This window comes from Schistocerca nitens, chromosome 9 (assembly GCF_023898315.1).
Source record: "Schistocerca nitens isolate TAMUIC-IGC-003100 chromosome 9, iqSchNite1.1, whole genome shotgun sequence".
Taxonomy (NCBI): Eukaryota; Metazoa; Arthropoda; class Insecta; order Orthoptera; family Acrididae; genus Schistocerca; species Schistocerca nitens.
In genome coordinates this window covers 367,821,866-367,835,558 of record NC_064622.1, presented here as the reverse complement: position 1 = coordinate 367,835,558, position 13,693 = coordinate 367,821,866, and the positions used below count along the sequence as shown (strand labels likewise).

Here is a 13,693-nt window from a genome sequence, read left to right as displayed (position 1 = left end):
AAAAATTGAACTATATGGATAACTCAATATTACTGTTACCGACTTCTACAGAAGAAGTAAGGATGGTTGTGAAGAATCTAAAGAATAAAACATCAGCAGGTTTAGATGAAGTGCCAGTGTGCTTACTGAAGGACTGCATTGACAGCATACAACATCCTTTGTAACACATCATAAATGAATCTTTCACTGCAGGCTGCTTCCCAGAATACTTAAAATGTGCAAAAGTCCTGCCTCTATTTAAGAAAGGCGATCCAGAAAATATAGAAAACTATAGGCCCATCTCATTACTCTCGTCCTTTTCCAAGGTAATAGAAAATATAATGAAAAAGAGACTAATGGATTTCCTAAACAAGTACAACCTACTGTGTAAAGAACAGTTTGGTTTCAGGCCAGGAAGAAGCACAGGTTCAGCAGTAGCTCACTTCACAAATTTTGTCTTAGAAGCACTTGACGAAGGTGAACATGTAACAGGCATATTCCTTGACCTTAGCAAAGCATTTGACATGGTAGACCACAAAATACTACTAAACAAAATGGAGGCACTAGGAATAAGGGGAACAGTAAATAATTGGTTTCAATCGTACTTGGAAAATAGGGTACAGTGTGTAGAGATCTCACAAACGAAGTTCAGCAGATTGACAAAACACATTTCCAAACCAGAACATATTAACATAGGAGTCCCTCAGGGAAGTGTGTTAGGGCCAATACTCTTCCTAATATACACTCCTGGAAATGGAAAAAAGAACACATTGACACCGGTGTGTCAGACCCATTATACTTGCTCCGGACACTGCGAGAGGGCTGTACAAGCAATGATCACACGCACGGCACAGCGGACACACCAGGAACCGCGGTGTTGGCCGTCGAATGGCGCTAGCTGCGCAGCATTTGTGCACCGCAGCCGTCAGTGTCAGCCAGTTTGCCGTGGCATACGGAGCTTCATCGCAGTCTTTAACACTGGTAGCATGCCGCGACAGCGTGGACGTGAACCGTATGTGCAGTTGACGGACTTTGAGCGAGGGCGTATAGTGGGCATGCGGGAGGCTGGGTGGACGTACCGCCGAATTGCTCAACACGTGGGGCGTGAGGTCTCCACAGTACATCGATGTTGTCGCCAGTGGTCGGCGGAAGGTGCACGTGCCCGTCGACCTGGGACCGGACCGCAGCGACGCACGGATGCACGCCAAGACCGTAGGATCCTACGCAGTGCCGTAGGGGACCGCACCGCCACTTCCCAGCAAATTAGGGACACTGTTGCTCCTGGGGTATCGGCGAGGACCATTCGCAACCGTCTCCATGAAGCTGGGCTACGGTCCCGCACACCGTTAGGCCGTCTTCCGCTCACGCCCCAACATCGTGCAGCCCGCCTCCAGTGGTGTCGCGACAGGCGTGAATGGAGGGACGAATGGAGACGTGTCGTCTTCAGCGATGAGAGTCGCTTCTGCCTTGGTGCCAATGATGGTCGTATGCGTGTTTGGCGCCGTGCAGGTGAGCGCCACAATCAGGACCGCATACGACCGAGGCACACAGGGCCAACACCCGGCATCATGGTGTGGGGAGCAATCTCCTACACTGGCCGTACACCACTGGTGATCGTCGAGGGGACACTGAATAGTGCACGGTACATCCAAACCGTCATCGAACCCATCGTTCTACCATTCCTAGACCGGCAAGGGAACGTGCTGTTCCAACAGGACAATGCACGTCCGCATGTATCCCGTGCCACCCAACGTGCTCTAGAAGGTGTAAGTCAACTACCCTGGCCAGCAAGATCTCCGGATCTGTCCCCCATTGAGCATGTTTGGGACTGGATGAAGCGTCGTCTCACGCGGTCTGCACGTCCAGCACGAACGCTGGTCCAACTGAGGCGCCAGGTGGAAATGGCATGGCAAGCCGTTCCACAGGACTACATCCAGCATCTCTACGATCATCTCCATGGGAGAATAGCAGCCTGCATTGCTGCGAAAGGTGGATATACACTGTACTAGTGCCGACATTGTGCATGCTCTGTTGCCTGTGTCTATGTGCCTGTGGTTCTGTCAGTGTGATCATGTGATGTATCTGACCCCAGGAATGTGTCAATAAAGTTTCCCCTTCCTGGGACAATGAATTCACGGTGTTCTTATTTCAATTTCCAGGAGTGTATATCAATGATTTTCCCAAGAGTGTCAAATACAGGGAAGCAATACTATTTGCAGATGATAGCAGCATCCTTATCAGTGACGAGTCACCAGACAAATTGAGAGACAAAGCTGAAGAAACTCTCGATCATGTATGCAAGTGGGTAGTAAGCAACAAATTAACCCTCAATATTAAAAAAACAAACAGTATTAATTTCCACATAAATAAAAAACATAATAGCATAGGCCTAAAAGTTAAAGATGAACTTATAGATTGTGTCACAAACACAAAATTCCTAGGGATGCATGTTGACTCACAGCTTAACTGGACTGACCATATTGCAGCACTAGAAAAGAAAATTGCTACTGCTTGCTATGCACTCCGGATAATTATGTCAGTATGTAATAGTTCATGTGCTAAGACGACATACTTTGCATATGTGCATTCAATAATTAGTTATGGCATAACCTTCTGGGGTACAAATGTGAAGAACATACAAGCAATTTTCAAGCTGCAAAAGAGGGCAGTACAAATAATAACAAAAAGCAGCAAGAGAGCTCACTGTACTGATTTATTCAAAACCATGGGAATCTTGACAGTACCATGTGAATACATCTTTCAGACTGTGATATATATAAAGAAACACATTGACCAGTACACACAAAACAGATCTATACACCAACACTGGACTAGATCCTGCCACCATTTGCATTATTTATGAAAAAACAAAACAAAAACCCAAAATAGTTTATTATTTAATGGATTAAAAATGTACGAATATAATAGACTTCCAGAGGAGATCAAAGCTGAAACTGGAATACATGCCTTTAGGAAAGCTGCTAAAAATTATTTAGCAGATAAATGTTACTATACTGTCAAAGAATACTGTAAATGACATGTGTTCACCTCAATTCATGCAAGAGTACCTTTGTAAATTTATATTTATCTTTAATTAAGATTGGTATGTATTTGTTTTGTGTAATCCATGCAAGAATACATTTGTAAATTTATATTTTTTTTTTTTGTAACTAAGATTGGTCTGTATTTGTTTTGTGTACAAACGATTAAGTTGCACCATAGAAATATGTACTACCAGAAGTACTATTATGTATATACTCATTCCATGTATACAGTTGACGACATCCATACAACACAAGTTGTCTACGGATGAATAAATAAATAAATAATAAATAAATGAAATCTAAACATTTAGTAAAACACTTATCAGAATCAAAATACATTAATATAGGGGTTCCACAAGGTAGCATATTAGGACCAATACTTTTCCTGATATACATCGATGACTTTCCCAGTAGTGTTACTCATGGTGAAAAAATTCTCTTCGCTTGTGACAGCAATATTATAGTCACTGAGAAAACAAGAGAATTCCTTGCTGAGAACGCAAATGAAACTCTCAAGGAAGTTTATGATTAGTCAATAAGCAATAAAGTGACATTGAACATAAAGTAAACTTATGTCATTAATTTCAGCATGAAGAGGAAAAATAACAATGTTGAATTAAATGTAGATGGCACTTCTATTGACTGTGTACCAAATGTAAAATTTCTAGAAATGAATATTGATTCTCAGTTAGAGTGGTGTGAACACACAAAGGTACTCGCAAACAGAATGTCATCAGCATGTTATACCCTTAGAATCCTGTCATCAGTGTGTAACATGCAGTGTCTTTTAGTTACATATTACTCATATGTACACTCAATACTTAGCTATGGCATTCTTTTTTGAGGAACAAATGCACAAAATATGAACACAATTTTCAAACTCCAGAAAAGAGCAATAAGAATAATAACCAAAAATACTAGTTGAGCTCATTGTAAAGATCTGTTCAAAACACTGGGGAGATTTTAACTGCTCCATGTGAAACATTTACCAGTCAGCTGTACACATCAAAAACAATGTTGGTAATTACTGCACAAACAGCTCTGTCCATGACCACGAAACAAGAGATAGACTCAACTTACATTTACCAAGAAAAAATAAACATAAAACTCAAAACAGCATTTTCTACCAAGGAATAAAACTGTACAATAAATTACCAAAAGAGATTAAAGAAACTGCAAAAATACACATACTTAAAAAGGCAGCTAAAAAGTACCTGTTATGCAATACATTTTATACATTGAAGTATTATTCAGATAAAACAGAGTACAGGTTTGATTAAAAAAATGTTATACAAATAAATAATAATAATGATTACAAAACATCCAACAATCCACATAACACCTTCACTTTATGTTTTTTCCTTTCTAGAAATACTTACCCTCAAGCTATGCATAGCACTATACAGGGTGATTCAAAAAGAATACCACAACTTTAAAAATGTGTATTTAATGAAAGAAACATAATATAACGTTCTGTTATACATCATTACAAAAAGTATTTAAAAAGGTTTTTTTTCACTCAAAAACAAGTTCAGAGATGTTCAATATGGCCCCCTCCAGACACACGAGCAATATCAACCCGATACTCCAACTCGTTCCACACTCTCTGTAGCATATCAGGCGTAACAGTTTGGATAGCTGCTGTTATTTCTCGTTTCCCGAAACACCATATCCTTAACATACCCCCATAAGAAAAAATCGCAGGGGGGTAAGATCAGGGCTTCTTGGAGGCCAGTGATGAAGTGCTCTGTCACGGGCTGCCTGGCGGCCGATCCATCGCCTCGGGTAGTTGACATTCAGGTTTCATAACTAACCTTTTTCGTAGGACTCTCCATACAGTTGATTGTGCAATTTGCAGCTCTCTGCTAGCTCTGCGAGTTGATTTTCCTGGGCTGCGAACAAATGCTTGCTGAATGCGTGCTACATTTTCATCACTCGTTCTCGGCCGTCCAGAACTTTTCCCTTTGCACAAACACCCATTCTCTGTAAACTGTTTATACCAACGTTTAATACACCACCTATCAGGAGGTTTAACACCATACTTCATTCAAAATGCACGCTGAACAACTGTCGTCGATTCACTTCTGTGCCCGCATCTCGTGGTCGTGCGGTAGCGTTCTCGCTTCCCACGCCCGGGTTCCCGGGTTCGATTCCCGGCGGGGTCAGGGATTTTCTCTGCCTCGTGATGGCTGGGTGTTGTGTGATGTCCTTAGGTTAGTTAGGTTTAAGTAGTTCTAAGTTCTAGGGGACTGATGACCATAGATGTTAAGTCCCATAGTGCTCAGAGCCATTTGAGCCATTCACTTCTGCCGTACTCAATAACACAAAAAGCTTTCTGTTGAGTGGTCGCCATCTTAGCATCAACAGATGCTGACGCCTAGTCAACAGCGCCTCAAGCGAACAAATGTACAACTAAATGAAACTTTATAGCTCCCTTAATTCGCCGACAGATAGTGCTTAGCTCTGCCTTTTGTCGTTGCAGAGTTTTAAATTCCTAAAGTTGTGGTATTCTCTTTGAATCACCCTGTATACTAACACCTCTTCCTATTTCTGGGTTCAACATCTCTCTCATTACGCAGGGATGCTGACTCAGTTTTTCAGGATAGTAAATGGGAAGTTGCAGTACAGAAAATGGCCCAGAGATCACCAGTGTGTGTGTGTGTGTGTGTGTGTGTGTGTGTGTGTGTGTGCGTGAAGTGTTATGAAACAATGTGTGTATAGTGTGTGCAGTGACTGATAGTGAGATATGAGTGAACAGTGTGGCAGTACATTATTTAATAAGTTATTTGTAAAAAAAAGTATTGTATACCAGGAGTAAATCTAATGATTGTCTTTAACTAGAAGTCTGTAAATAATATATGTGTATACAAATTAGCTTATTTTAAATTGATCTAAACTTATAAATACTTTGACATGTCCTATATCCTTGTAAAAAGAGATCTATGGATGAGTAAAACTACTACTACTACTACTACTACTACATGTACCATGAGGTTCTCACTCATTGTGAATAAGTGTCACTTCACAGGAACATAGGTGTAATTAATTGGGTGATTTAATTGGTCATGAGGGTGTTACAACTGTTCCGTACCTGATTCGAGCAGTCCATGATTTTGTGCCACCAAGGATAACAAAACAGATTCAGTTGCTTTTCAGACTTTGTAATTGTAATAAGAAAATTGTTAACAGATTTTGTGCAATTGGTGAACTATTGAAACAGTTGTTTAAAAAAAGGAGAGAAATTTTAGTGGTAAGCTAATTGTGAAACTGCATTTTGGGCCTTGTAACAGTCATTAATGATATGACTAGTATAAATGTTTCAAGATTTTAGAAAGAAATTTATTTCATTGTACGATATGAGAAATCGGCAAATGGATATATTCTTTGCCAGAATGAGAATGGCAAAGAGAATCTGGTGGCATATGCATCAAGACAGTTATATAAAGCAGAGAAAAACTATTCTACCACAGAAAAGGAAATACTTTTGGATTAAAGGAGACTACTCGTTGAGAAAGAGAAGTGTCAAGCTGTCAACATCCACACAAACTGTGGTGTCACCGCTAGACACCACACTTACTAGGTGGTAACTTAAATCGGCCGCGGTCCTGTAGTACATGTCGGACCCGCGTGTCGCCACTGTGTGATCGCAAACCTAGCGCCACCACATGGCAGGTCTCGAGAGACTGAGGAGACCTCGCCCCAGTTGTACGGACAACATAGCTAGCGATTGGACGTGCTAAGCCTTGCTCTCATTTGCCGAGAGATAGACAGTAGAATAGCCCTCCGCTAAGTTAAATGGCGACCACCTAGCAAGGCGCCATTTGTATCAGTGCCTATAGCTTACTAATATTCAAGAGAGATGTATTCCAAGGACTAATTAAAAGTTAAGTAACAAGCATCTACGTACTTTTCTTCTTATTCATTTATAAGTTCTCATGTTCCAGACTTCACGCCCGTCTGCGTTAGCCTTGCGTGCCCTATCGGCTACAGCATTGTGTCTAGGCTGTATGGTCTAGACACAACACAAACGAAAGAAAATATGCTAGCTTACAGAGTTAGTCTTTGATGAGAAAGAGTAAAATACACACAGAGAAACACACACACACACACACACACACACACACACCTATGCCCGTATGGTTCTGGCTGGACTAACAGTGCCAATGCTGTATTTCAGCAGGGAACTAGTTGTTGTGTGGTTAGTGTCAGGTGGCATGATTAGACGGAGAGAAAGGCAGGAGGGAAGGAGAGAGACTGGGGTAGTGGCTTGGGGGAAGATGGTCTGTTTGCTGGCTAGGAATGTGTAAGGGAGTGTTGGCTGGTGTATGGTCTAGACATGTAATGCTTGGTTGTAGGGGCAGGTGGGGAGTGGCACATGGTAAAGGCAATAGGGTGATATGAACAGGGATTAGGTGACAACATACAGGAAGGGGAACAGAGACAGTGGGAGACCTTAGATTAAGATCAGGATGATTAAGGGTGCAAAGGATGCATTGTTAAGTATAGTTCTCATCTGTACAGTTGAGAGAAGCTAGAAGCTGGTGGTGGAGGGAAGGATACAGATGGCCCAGGTTGTGAAGCAGCTGCTGAAGTCGAGCATGCTGTGCTCAACTGAATGTTGTGCAACTGAGTGCTCAATTCTGTTCCTGGCTACTGTTTTGTGGTGACCATTCATTCTAGTGGACAGCTGGTGGATAGTCATACTGACATAAAAAACTGTACAGTGTTTACAGTGGATTTGCTACACAACATGACTGCTTTCATAGGTGGTCTTGCATCTGATTGGGTAAGATAAGCCTGTGGTAGGACTGAACTAGGAGACATTGGGTAGATAGGTTAGGCAGGTCTTGTACCTTTAACTGAAACAGTGGTGTGATACTAGTGGCAAAGGACTGGTAATGGGAGTGGCATAGGGGTGGACCAGGATGCTGTGTAGGTTGATTGGGTGACAAAACACCTCCATGGGAGGGGTGGGAAGGATTTTGGGTAGGATGTCCCTCACTTCAGCGCAGAATGAGATATGATCAAAGCCCTGGTGAATGATGTGTTTCAGTTGTTCCAGTCCATGATGGTATTAGGTGATGAGAGGGGTACTCCTTTGTAAGTGATTCTTGTGGGTGGTGGGAGGATTGGGAGAGTGTGATTATATGGTAGTGTAAGTATGTTTGTGGACTAGGATTGCTGTGTATTTCCCATCTTTGAAGATCTTCATTGTAATGGGCAAGGGAATACAACATCCTCAGTGGCTAGGCTGTAGGTGAGTGATTTTTTTGGTGTGAAAAGGATGCCAGCTGCCTAAATGCAGGTACTGTTGGTGATTAGTGGCTTTAATGCAGAAGCAGGTATGGACAGAGCTATCAGAGAGGTGAAGGTCAACATCCACCCATGTTGGGTAGAAGAAGACAAGGTGAAGTGGATATGAGAAAAGGTGTTGAGGCTGTGAAGGAATATGGATAGGGTGTCTTGGGCCTGAAACTAGATCATGAAGATATCGTCAATGAAGATACTGCAAATTGTGGGAGGGTAGGAAGGTTTCCCCCAGTTGGCCCATAAACAAGTTGGTATATGTAGGTGCCATGCAGGTACCCAAATTTGTGTCTATACCTTCCCTCCAAAGGAAAAGTGTTTGTCAATCAGGATAACTTGCTCATTTCCCATATCATTTCCTGTGTCATTCCATCCCTACTCTAATGGATTCCTGCTCCATCCTTCTGCACCAGTTCACAAAAGTATCCCTTCTCCCAGCTAAAACAGCCCCAATTTCAGTCCTTAAATGCTGTCTAAACCAAGGAATCCTCCAACCTTCCAGTGGCCTAGCCATAAAAATCCCCTTCTCTGGATCCCACTCTACCTTTCACAATGACCTTTACTTTCCGGATTCAACCAGTCCCTACTCTCACATATCTGGCACTGCAGAAAAACCTTTTCTTGCCACAGGCATCATAGAATCACCTCTACTCCCTCCACAACATACTATTATGTGCAGTCCTTACTACACACGCATCTCTGAACTAGATACCCTTGCAGTTTGACACCTAGAGAAATGTTCCAGACACCACCTCCACAAATTGTCCAATCTGTTGACATCCTACTCTCACCTTTGGGCACCACAATTCATCATTACCTATCCACACTGTGAACCACCTTTTCAACACCTCTTGGTGACCAGACACTGCCTAGCTAACCTCTTCAATTCATCATATCCTCAAAAATTCCCTTCTTATGCCCCACAAAATCCAGAACCCAAGGAAAGTCAAAACACTGTTATTCAACTTTCCATCAAGAACCTCAGTGCCACAGCAGTTTCACTCCTATCCAAAGGTCTCATCTTTAGCCCTACACCCAAGTTTAATTGTATTGGAATTTTCAAAGACCTACTTTCCATCTCCCAATCCTTACCATGGAAATACGTCTTTGCCCCAATTCCTGCAACTAAAGACATTCTAATCCCAACATTGAACCTCACCTCTCCCAGTTCATATCACCATCCAAAAGTTACACTCTGCCCCTTGTAATAAATATTGCCTCCCCAGAACTTTCATACTTCAGTTGAAATGTTTGATTCCATATAAATTTCTGCCTGACTTGAGTTAATGTTTATACTTAAATTATATATTCCATATCTAAAGATAATTTTGCATGTTCTTGACCACCAGAACACTATATTTCTGATAATGTAATTTTATTTTTCATATTAATACATTTAGCAACACTGATCTTGAACCATGAAAGTTAGTAATCACAAATGTTAACTTACATGACTCAAAATCTATTTTACAGTGAAACTAACATTGTTTTGCTTTAATTTTCATGTAAACCTAATTTCTGTTTCCACTTCTAATTTTTCTAATTTTATTATTGATCATTTAATCAACAGTTATACAAAGACAGGAATCTGATAGTTTTTATATTCTCAAACTTTGCAACCTTCATTATTAATTATTAGGTGCAAATAAATAATAATATATAAATAAATAATAATGTGTATCACACAGCTTCAAAAATACTGAGCCACTTTGTGAACACTCATCAAAACTATTCAAACATCTACCTTCCATTCAATGTCAGCATAAAACTTGAAAATTCATAGTACAACTGGACTCTCAGGACTGGACTCTCACCATATGATATAGTATATGACGGGAAAGTGCCTTCACCCTTTAAGGTAGTGAAACCTAGGGATGAAAGAAACAATGATTTAGTAACAGTTTTAAGTTTTTGAAAATGTTATGCGATGTTCAGCAGAGATTGAAAAGCCTTCTTCAGACAGGAAACACAGACACTTTCATACAAGCAAGCACACTTCAAGCACACATGATCACTATCTCCAGCAGAATTCTTGCCAGAGTAGTTGGAGATAGTGGTCATATGCACAAGAAGTGTGTTTGCTATTGTGAACATGTGTGTGTGTTTTTCTTTTGAAGAAGAAAGCTTTGGCTGAATGCTCAGTGTGAAACAGTCCTTTCATTATACCTGCCTGCAACTCAGTGTGTCAACTGTATAGTGAGTAGCAATCTATCCTTTTCATAATATTGATTATATTCCAACCTGAACTCTTTTTTATTGATTATTGGATTCTTTTGTATTGTCTGCTTAGTACTACCTGAAGAGATTTGCAATCTGTCTTGCACCAGTAACTCACTTGTCAGAGTTCAGAGTGATATTTTCCTTTTTAGTATTGCCTTCCTACAATATTACTTCCCTGATTGCCTTACTTTTATTTCTGACTCTGATATAAACTTATCATTAGCCATTAGTTCCACCTGATGTACAGCTTTTCTATATACTTAAACATAATTGACTTGGAATGTAATCAGATCCTAATAATACAAAATACTATACTGTAAATGTTTTTAGTAATACCAGAACATAAACAAGTCAATGGCCCTGCCATAGTGGTAACATCAGTTCCTGTCAGATCACCAAAGTTAAGCATTGTCAGGCTAGGCTAGCACTTGGATTGGTGACCATTCTGTGTGCTGAGCGCTGTTGGCAAGCAGGGTGCACTCAGCCTTGTGAGGTAAACAGGAGCCACTTGATTGAGAAGTAGTGGCTCCAGTCTTGTAAACTAATATACAGCCAGGAGAGCAGTGTGCTGACCACATGCCCCTCCATATCTGCACCCAGTGATGCTTGTGGGCTGAGGATAACACAGCGGCCGGTCAGTACTGTTGAGCCTTCATGGCTAGTAAGGGAGGGTTTTGGTTTTAGAACATAAAAATAACAGTGGTTTTTTAATACCACTAATTCTCAGACAAGAAAACAATACCTGCATCTGTAGTGTGTAACAAAATAATGTTAAAAACAAGTTAGAAATTAAGGTCTGTTCAACAGTTATGATGTAAACAACAAATAAGCTGATGCAGTTGTTTACAGAGGACATGCTTCATAAAATTTCAATGTAATAAGTATTTATATCAAATTACTGATTATTTCAAACTTGTTACCACAACTTGTCAAACTAAATTTTTAATAAATCTTAAGAAAATTCATAAATTTCAATTGTAAGTTCAATTATGTACTATTCTATCAATACTGAGAAAATATTTGTAATTGTTACATGTTATATGAGCATCAGTGGTGGTATCTACATTACATCAGTCCTGGGTCAAATTTTGTAACATGTAATATGTGTATATCACTATGTCAATAAATCTGTTAGCAAATGAAAAATTGTGTCATATACATGAAAATAATATCAGCATCTAACATAACTGCTTGACCATGCAGAAAGAACCTCTACATTTTAAGTGAAGTTATCTATTTCAGCAACCTGACTTTGGCACAGAAAGGGGTAAATTATGCTGCCACAAAAGTCTTTGGTCACCTACCAAACAGCATCAAAAGCCTGACAGATAGCCAACTAACATTTAAAAGTAAGTTAAAAGAATTTCTAGATGACAACTCCTTCTACTCATTGGCTGAATTTTTAGATATAAATTAAGGGGGCAAAAAAAAAAAAAACCTTAAACATTAGTGTCATGCAATATTTTGTGTAATGTAATATCTTGTACAGACATCTTTTATTAACCAACATGTTCCACATCATTACGAAGTGTCATATTCATGATATATGGAACAAGTATTAATCTAATCTAATCTAATCTAACCTGAGTTACTTCCATTCAATGAACTGCAGTATAAAATTGGAGCATTATTCAATGTGTGTGTAAGACAGCATATGTTGCAACATCTTAGCAAAGGCCTCTTATGCTCTTTACGTATTTTCCTACACATTAACATCCCACATGACCAAAAGGATTATCAATAATAAACTTCCCCAATTCCCCCCCCCCTCCCCCCTCCAGTTTTTGTTGGCTTCAAATATGTTATCTCATTCCACATATATGTAGCAAATTATATCTGTGACCACAACTACTTCTCCATTGAGTGGAAGACATATAGAGATACCTGTGGCACATCCATTGATACTAACATTGCAGCCTCACATATGAAGCTGTTTTTGTACCATCCATAACACTCTTTTAGTCAACAAAATACTCACATGGTTCATATATGGTGATGATATCTTCATAATCTAAACCCAGTACAAGACACATTCTCTTCTCTTTCAGACAACCTCAACACCATATTTCCTTAGCATTTTATTTTCTCCTATTTGGTTCAACCAGTCACTTGACTGGAGTTTGACCACTGTGTTTTTAGTGTCTTCTCAAAAATCTCTGTAGGTATTAAGCTTGCCAACTACAAACCTCACCTCCTTCCTATAATGTGGCACCAATAGTGTATGGTACATCTGCGGTGATGAGCAGTTCCTCTTACAATTTGCTTTACACATGCATAGATTCGTTTTCCAGTAATGAGACGAATGATGCCAATTATAAACAGATCTTATTAGTCTCAGATATGGGTTAGTGTTACAAATGTCTCCAAGAATATGAGAAAATCTAGTAATCATTTGACTGTCACTACTTACTCAGATACATTTTATTATTTGAAATTTTGGTTTGAGTTTTCTAGCTATAGGGTCTCACAGTGTACAGAAAATTCAAACTGATTACGATCAGACACTTTCATTACGGCTCGTATAATTACACCAGACATAGGAGATACATTACAGATAATAATAGCTCAAACATCTCCACCAGAGACAAAAGCACACCCTGTCCAAAGAACACCGAGTCCAAAGACAATTTACTCTGCACTTGGCAGGTAGCAGTTAATGGTGGTTGATGGTCATGGGAAAAATAAATAAGCAAACAATTAAGTTGAAAGTTGTACTTCCATGTATTATTACAAAAAGATTTTATAAATATTATGAACATTATTTATGTTACAAGACTTTTTCAAGAAACAAAGTAAAAATTATAAACATATAAATTATGGGAACTTGTTTCTATTGTATGACTACAGATCAGTTCCTATTCTGATGTTTCCTATTGTTAATAACAAAAGTTTACATAATAAACTAGTAGAAATCTGAAGCTGAGCTTGGTACGAAATACAAAACATATCAACTAAAAAGTGATAATTTTTAGAAATTTTCTCTTATATTCCAGTGTTTTTACAGGTACTTATAAAACCAGAGATGAACAGATTTTTGAAAACTTACAAAATTAGAACATTCATTTAATAGAACACTAGATACAGCACTGTTTCTTAATAGATGTTAAAAAGAATGGCTACTAACAAATTCTAACACAAAAACA

General features: G+C 39.5%; 1 long non-coding RNA gene across 1 annotated transcript in view; it reads right to left on the bottom strand.

Moving 5' to 3' along the window:
- Nucleotides 1-13,123, bottom strand: part of LOC126203902 (uncharacterized) — a 29,765-nt gene extending 16,642 nt beyond the window's left edge. The window contains exons 1-2 of the long non-coding RNA XR_007540407.1: nt 12,961-13,123; nt 10,075-10,198 (exon numbers count right to left, since the gene is read on the bottom strand). This is a non-coding gene — a long non-coding RNA (uncharacterized LOC126203902). The remainder of the gene's footprint in view (nt 1-10,074; nt 10,199-12,960) is intronic.
- Between the last annotated feature and the right edge of the window lie 570 nt (nt 13,124-13,693).